Below are 7989 nucleotides of genomic sequence, written 5' to 3' on the forward strand. Positions count from 1 at the left end.
AAAAATTAATAATTTTTTTTAAATTAATATATTAAAAAAATTAGTTATAATTGTTATATAAAAAAATAAAAAAATATTATTAAAGTTTTTTTATTTTTTTTTTATCAATTTTTTGTTTTAAAACATATTAAATTTTTTTATTAAATATTAATGTTTTAATTAAAAAAAAAAAAAAAAAAAAACTGCGCAGCCCATGGGCGCCCGCCGCGCCACCAGCGGGAGCGGCTCGTCGATTCCCGGAATCGACGAGCCCCTCCCGCCGCCCGCTGGTGGCGCGGCCGGGGCCCAAGGGACTGCGCGACTTTATATTTCATCAGTGTCCGAAACAGTGATAAAGTCAATTGCAGCATTATCCTAGCTAGCTGCGGCAACAAGACTCCCTGTAAAAGCTTATAACATACTCTAGCTATGGCTATTACTTGCACCAAAGATATAGTACACCTAGAGTAATAAATTGAGACTTCCTCATCGACTTTTGGGGCTGTATATAATAACTATGCATCAGCATTAACCAATATGAAGTAAATGGCTCTTATGTTCCATGCTATATCAAATAATACGCTCCAAAACAAGCATATGAGAACCAAGACAACTGTGTTCGCAAAATAAGCTCAAAAATATTGCTGAAATCAACTTGCTCAGTAAGCAGTTCATCGTAGCTGAACACCATTTTTTACCAAGATGATCTACAAAGTCCGATAATCAATTACAGTAACTTCATCTTCTGGTGCATCAAGGTCATGATAAATGCGGATACGATGAGGATCCTGACGGAATCCTGGTGATATCGGAAGCATCATTGGTGGATCTGTCATTCCTCCCATGGAAGGCCCACCACCTGAACGACCTTTCCTTCCACGCAGACCACCATTACTGTCATTGGGATGAAATGGTGCAGGTCCACCTTGCTCCCTTAGCACATGCATTGCAACTTCAGGCGAAGCAGGCACAAAGGGGCCCAGAGGCCCAGCTCCTAGCAGAGGCATGAAAACAGGTAGGTGAGGTGGCATATCTGAACCAAAAGGAGGCGGTCCACGCATTCCTGGTCCAGCAAAGGGATCAAACATTGAAGGATCATGGTGGCCAACATCTTGCCCACCAGGGATGGATTGATAATCCCGAGGTGATGAATCATCATTCCTATCATAACGATCATCTTCATGAGATCTGTCTGTCCTCTCATTTTCCCTTCGACTTGCCTGATCAGGATGGTCGACATCTCTAGCTCGGCTTGTTCCACCAATTTGGCCACCATCACCAGAAAGATTATGCCCAGCCTTACGTCTTCGTGCCTTTTCTCTCTGTCCAGACTGTTGAGTAGTCAATGTCACACCAGGCGCATCTGGATTGTTCATGTAGTTCTGAAAATAGACTTCCTCGCATACTTTGGATGTTGGCTCCCCAATAAGATCTGGATGCTTCAACCTCAAGTGCTTATGCACAAATTCTGTTGCATGAAACATCTTGGCACAACCCTTGGCTCCACAACCATATTTCCATCCATATTTATCATCTCTTATTTTTCTCACAAAAGGATCTAAGGCTTTAGTAGTTGCAGCCTCTAACTTATCCTTTGCTGCCATGATCTCTAATGGATCTTGACCCTGCAACCTAGCTTGCCAGGTAGAATCCAATTTCTTATCCCATTCAGCTGCAGCTGTGGATTGTTCATCATGATTGTTCTTGCTTTCTGCTCTCACGTGACGCAGACCCTTGGGAGGTTCTTTCAATTCAATCATTCCATAGTAATCCAATCCATGAACTCGCCACAGATAAGTAGCAACGACATCCAAAAGCTCCAGACCTTCAAGGCCCTTCACAGTATTTGTGCCCCTCACAATTACAACACCAATTGAACCACTAATAGATTTGTCTCCTTCAAACTTGTCTTGCTCTGAACTACCAAGAATGTTTTCTTCTATACCTTTCTCTGTATCTAGTTTGCGAATAAGAGCTTGTCCTAGTTCTATATCCCTTTTCACTCGCCTTGGTTCATAACTCACAGGAGGAGCCTTGGGAGCACTAGAAATAGGGTCATTTTCTTTTGCAGGGCCCCTACCATGTCTCCTCCTTTTGCCACTAACCTCAGCATCATCATCTGAATTGTGGTCACTCCCTTGACCACCTTTTGCAGTTAATGGTATAGAACCAGTCGAACTTGGACCTATGTCTAGGGTTCCATTCTGTAGGTCTAAAAGGAACTCCTTTGTTGTTGCTTTTGCGTTTTCATTTCTCCTTTGTATGACAGCTTCTAGGTGTGATGGGTCATATTTATCCTTCAGCCAATCCTCCTCTTTGTGAGATTCAAAAAATGCACGCTTCTGGGTGCTGATATATTCTGTTATGTATTCCTGGTACCTGCGCTCTGCTTCAGCTGGTGATATGTCATCCTCAAGTTCAGCAATAAATTATTTATAGGTCATTAACCCTTCCCGCTGAGGGTGCCCATCTCACCAAAGCCAGCACGTCCAGAGCCTGGCCAGTCCGGAGATCCACCTTGGAAGCGACCAGATGCACGTCCTAAGTGCCGACTGTGGAGTCTTTCATCAACATATCCAGATCTTCCTCCCATTCCACTTCTATCATATCCTCCCATGTTATCATAACCAAACCTTCTATCGTCAGGATTAAAGCCTGCCCTGGGGCTGCCGCGGCGACTGTCATAGACATCATCTCTGTGGTACCTTTTGTAAGGAGGAGAACGCCTCGAAGGCGGAGAGTGGCGATGATCATGTGGGATGTAGGGAGGCGGGCAGGGGCTATGGCGACGCTTGTAATCCCTCGAGGGGCCTCCTCCCCCGCTGCCCATTGCAGGTGACCGTGTTCTTTCGTGATAGTCTCCTCCTCTGCGAGGTGGTCGGTCGTCTCTCTCGTCTCTTCGTTCTCTCGCGCAGCCCCTTGGGCCCCCGACCGCACCACCAGCGGGCGGTGGGAGGGGCTCGTCGATTCCGGGAATGGACGAGCCCCTCCCGCCACCCGTTGGTGGTGCGGCCGGGGGCCCAAGTGGCGCGCAGTTTTTTTTTTTTTTTTTTTTTAATTAAAACATTAATATTTAATAAAAAAATTTAATATGTTTTAAAAAAAAAAATAATAAATAAAAAGTAAAAAACTTTAATAATATTTTTTAATTTTTTGATATAACAACTATAATTAATTTTTTTAATATATTAATTTAAAATTTTTTTATTAATTTTTTAAATTTTAAATTAAAAAATTAAAATTTGTTTTAAATTTTTTTTTTTTTTTTTATGATTTATATTTTAAAATAAATAACATATTGTTTTGAAACAAAAGTTATAAAAAAAATAAAATTTAATTTTGATTAAAATATTTTAATAAATTTTTTTATTAATTTTTTTTAAAAATTAAAATTTAATAATTTTTATTGCTACGGTTTAATGAATTTTTTCTTTCAAATTAAAAAAAAAAAATTTACATTTAAAAAAAATTATCTTTAATTTTTTTTTGTTTGTTTTTAAATAAATAATGAAAATTTAATAAAAAAATTTATTTATTTATTTATTCTTAAATCTAAAAGACTTTTTTTTGTAAGTTGAAAATGTTCTTTAGTTTTTTTTTATTTGTTTTATTGAAAAATACCTATATTTTTAAAATTTCGATATTTTTTTAGTTCTTTTTTTTTAATAATTTGAGCTTATTTTTGTCTTTTTATTTTTTTCTACATGTTTTTAATATTAATTTTACTAGTTTTTAATTTTATTTTTTTGTTAATTTTCTATTTTTGTTTAATCTAGTTTGTTTTTTTTTTTTTGGCTAGTTTTTGTTAATGATTTTTTTAATCTTTATATTTTTACTTACCTAAATTTATATATATAAATTTTTTTATTTTTTATTTTTTTTTTCCAAATTCTTTTATGATTAAACAATTTTTTTTTTTAATATTTTTTATTTATATTTTGTCTCATATATATGTATTTTTACATTTATTTTTTAAGTAATCATCATTTTAATCTTAATTTCACTAATTTTTATTTTTTATTTTTGATTAATTTTCCATTCTTTTTTTTAAATCTAGTTTGTTTTTAATTTTAATTTTTTTTAGTTTTTTTTGTTAATGTTTTTTTTAATTTTTCTATTGTTACCTATTTAATTTTATAGTTTTTTAAATGTGTTTTTTCTTTTTTCCCAAATTTTTTTATGGTTTACATATTTGTTTTTTCCCCAATTTTTTTAGATATGTTTTTTTTACTATTTATTTGTTTATAATTTGTAATTTTTTTTCTAGTTTTTTAATTCTTATTTTTTATAGATTAATTTTGTTTTGTTGTTTTTTTTTTTTTTCACATTTTACATTTTTATGATTGATTTTATTTTTTATATTTGATTTTTTTTGTTTTGTGTTTTTTATTTTATGTTTTGTTTTTAGTATATATTTTTATTTATGTTTTGTTATTTTTATTTTTTATTTTTTTGTTTTGTGTTTTTTCATTGTTTTTATTTTATTTTTATTTTTATTTTTTGAAATTTTAATGTTTTTCGGGGTCATGATAAAATATTTTATGCTATTATTTTGAAATGTTGAAATTTCACCCTTGAAAAAAAAATTGTTATCCCAGCATCAACACTTTTCGTTTTGAGGGTGTTTTTTGCACAAAATTTACCATTGAGAAAAAAAAAATGTTATTCGAACATCAACACTTCATTTTGAGGGCGTTTTTTGGACAATTTTTGCACCAAAAATTGGTTTTCACCGTCATTTTTAAAACATGTTGAAAATTTAGCTTGGAAAAAAAAAGGTGTTATTCCAGCATCAACACTTTTCGTTTTTAGCACTGTTTTTGATGTTTTTTCGGGGTTTTTTGGCCAGAGTTCTCGTTTTGAGTTTATAGTTCCCGTTTCAAAGTTTACATTGTTTTTCCTTGTCTAGATACAACTACGTATCTTCATATATCAGCAGACTAGAGGATACCTGCTCAACTGTTGTTCCAGCCACAACTCCATTAGTGTCATGTGATCCAGTTCTCTTGGAAGCCATTGGTACAGATGAAAACCTGAAAGATCTGGAAACAAGCAACATGCATGGCAAGAAATATGTCGGTGGAAACAAAGAGAATCCGGGGAAGGGAACAACACATACATGGGCAACTGATGAGCAAGATTGCACAAATTTTACTGGGAGGGTAGGTGACTGGCTGCCAGAACTATGCAAAAGGCAGTCTAGATTATCTGGGAGGCACGACTTCCTATTGGATCAACGAAATGCACAATCTAGTCAGGCAGCTAGCTGCTAGGATTTCACAATGAGTAATCCATTCAGGCAGCTGGTTGCTAGGATTGTGGAATGTGCAATTCTAGCTGGGAAGGATTGTTGGCCTAGTGATAGATTTATGAAATTTCTTGGGACAAGCAGCCATTTTCCTCTGGAAATGTGCAAAATAGCTGTGGAGGCCAAGGCTAGGAAAGAATGTGTATTTCTGTGGATGATGGTGAGCCTTTCTTCCCTAGATTGTGCAATGCAGCCTTGGTGAAGGCAGAGCTCGGGCCAAGGTTGGCCCGACTCGCCAACGTGCAACTAAAAGCAACTAAGAGAGTAAATTCAAGGAGACACTAAGTGATGGCAGAAGTGATTAACAGTGCATGAAAAACATGAATGAAAGATTCAACAAACAGATCAACATGCATGTGGGTGAGGCAGTTCACAAGTTCGGCGAACGTCCGTGCAAAATAGTTTCATGCATGTGAAAAAAGTGAGATAGCAATGAAAACTGAAACAGACCTAGGACAACCTAGTATACATGTAAACAACAACAAGTGTTCAAGGAAATCAAGAAAACATCACTCACACAAGAAAATGCACAAAAAGCGACAAAAACGTTGAAAAAGACAAGTTAAGGCCACTTACCCGTGAATAGTTGAGCCGAATGTGTCGAAGAGTCCAGGATGTGCTCTGGGATGTCAGAGATCTAAGATCAATGTGAATGAATGAGATCTGATGCGTTGAATAAATAAGTTTGGTCTCATGATGCGGATGCCACAAATCTAGGAAAAAGCGACACTTGGAGGGAAACTTCTAAAATGACCCCGGTGCTAAAAATAGCTCCCTGAATCATGGGATGCCTTTTGCATGTTGTCTCTTTATATTCTAGGAAGAGTTGGCCATGCATGGATGCAAATCAAGTTAACTTGGTCCTGGGTAGAACTAGTCAACCAGACTATTCATGCATGCAGTTGTTCAAATGCTTGGGAAAAGTGCACATTCCTGGCTAGAAGCTGGGCTGACTGCCCAAGAGGATTGTGCAATTTCTGGGCAGAGTAGCTGATTGCTGCCCCAATTTGTGAAAAACCTGGGTGGAACAATCCTGTTGGGTAAATTTGCATAAATCATGCTGGGAGCATCGGATGGCAAGATTGCGCAATCTTGGAGCTTAGCAGGCTAGCAGAGAGGATTGCACAAATTTTGGAGGGAAGGTTGGCTGCCCTCCAGAATTGCGCAATTTTTAAGGGGAAGCTACTCAGCCTGTAGTTGGATCGACTATGATTGACAGGTTGCCTTTGTGCAAAGAAAACAATCAAGCTTGAGTACTTGATGAAGCAAGACAAAGTGTTGTAAAAGGTCAGTAGGGAGGCTCCAAAATAGGCTAAGGAACAATTTTGAAGGGTGGTTGTAGCCGATACAACACTTGGTGACACACTAGTAGAACTCCAGCTCTTGAATAGACCTTGTTCATGACAAGCAGGTCTAACACCTCCATAAGTATTATTCATTTCTCATCTCATATTGGATTCACACTAACTTGATTGTAAGATGTAGCATTTGTCAAACCCTTGGTCGATTGACACACATTCCAAGCTAAGGAAACACAGTTGTTTCAATTGAGGTTGAGCGGTATATAAGCACACAAGAAATATGGTTGTTAGACTCTTAGTTTCATCTATGGTGTTGCTCCACTGCCAGTAGGCCTAGACAGTACCCCGGTGGATTCACATAGGAACACAAGCATGGCTCCGCTACCAGTGAGCTTGGTCAGTACCCCGCTGGAGTTACTTGCATCACCTCCTTGCGTAGGAAGCCTTTCTCTCCTTTTTCCTTTCTTATTTTTCAATTTGAATTTTTTGACCTTTTATTTTTCATTTTCACTGAGCATAGAACTTATTTATTTCAGAGGCAGAAGAGGGACCTTGACTTATTGAGAGCAGAAGAGGTTGTTCCAGCAAAGAAGTAATTTATTGTATCTCTAATGTGCCTGTTAAGGTTTTCTCCCTGACCTTACTTTACTTGACTGAGCTGGCAAGGGTTAACCCAAAAACAACCATCTAGAGAAGGTGACATTAGTTAGCATGCAAGTGTTGTGTTATCACCAAGGTTATATTTGAACAATACGTATTTTCCTTCGACATATCATGGAATAAAATTTACAAGCTCATCATACAGAGGCAAGATGACAAATAACCAAGTAATGATAGCTGCAAAAGCCCTGTTATACTCTACCTAGGTCACTTCAAGAGCCATACATGGTTTCATGAAAGACTAACCTACGAGCGAAACAAATGAGCTCACAAACATCAAAGCAAAGAAAAAGCATAAGCAAAAGTGAAACCAAAGAAAGTAAGAAAAAAAGCAAGCAAACAAACAACTGAACAAAGCATATAAGAAAACAAGCATGCAAGCAAACAACTGAAAGCAAACACTACTCCTACTCCTATACTAACGGTGCATGCGCCTAATCATGTGAAGTGGTACTTCCAATGCAACCATCGACGCATTGGTAAACCCATGTTGGTGAAGGCTTGGTCTGTGAGCAACCTGGTTGTGCAAACCAGCAAGCAAGAAAGATATAACAATGAAGACAACCACACTTCATGTTTCAAGTTGCCCATGGGACATAGGTGAGTGCATGTGCATGACGGGTAGTCTGTGGACTTACCATGGTGCTTTGTGACACTACGTGCAACTTTAAAGCATAAGCACACTCTTCACTGTGACATGCAAGCAAACGAAAGAAACAATGATAACGTGTGTCATGCATG

At 37.1% G+C, this 7989-nt stretch overlaps 1 pseudogene; it reads right to left on the reverse strand.

The window, feature by feature from the left end:
• Positions 1-323: 323 nt before the first annotated feature.
• Positions 324-4996, reverse strand: LOC149260816 (serrate RNA effector molecule pseudogene; annotated as a pseudogene).
• Positions 4997-7989: the final 2993 nt, after the last annotated feature.

Source organism: Pinus tabuliformis, chromosome 6, assembly GCF_031772625.1.
Source record: "Pinus tabuliformis cultivar Carrire ecotype Pingquan chromosome 6, CPIR1, whole genome shotgun sequence".
NCBI classification, from domain to species: domain Eukaryota; kingdom Viridiplantae; phylum Streptophyta; class Pinopsida; order Pinales; family Pinaceae; genus Pinus; species Pinus tabuliformis.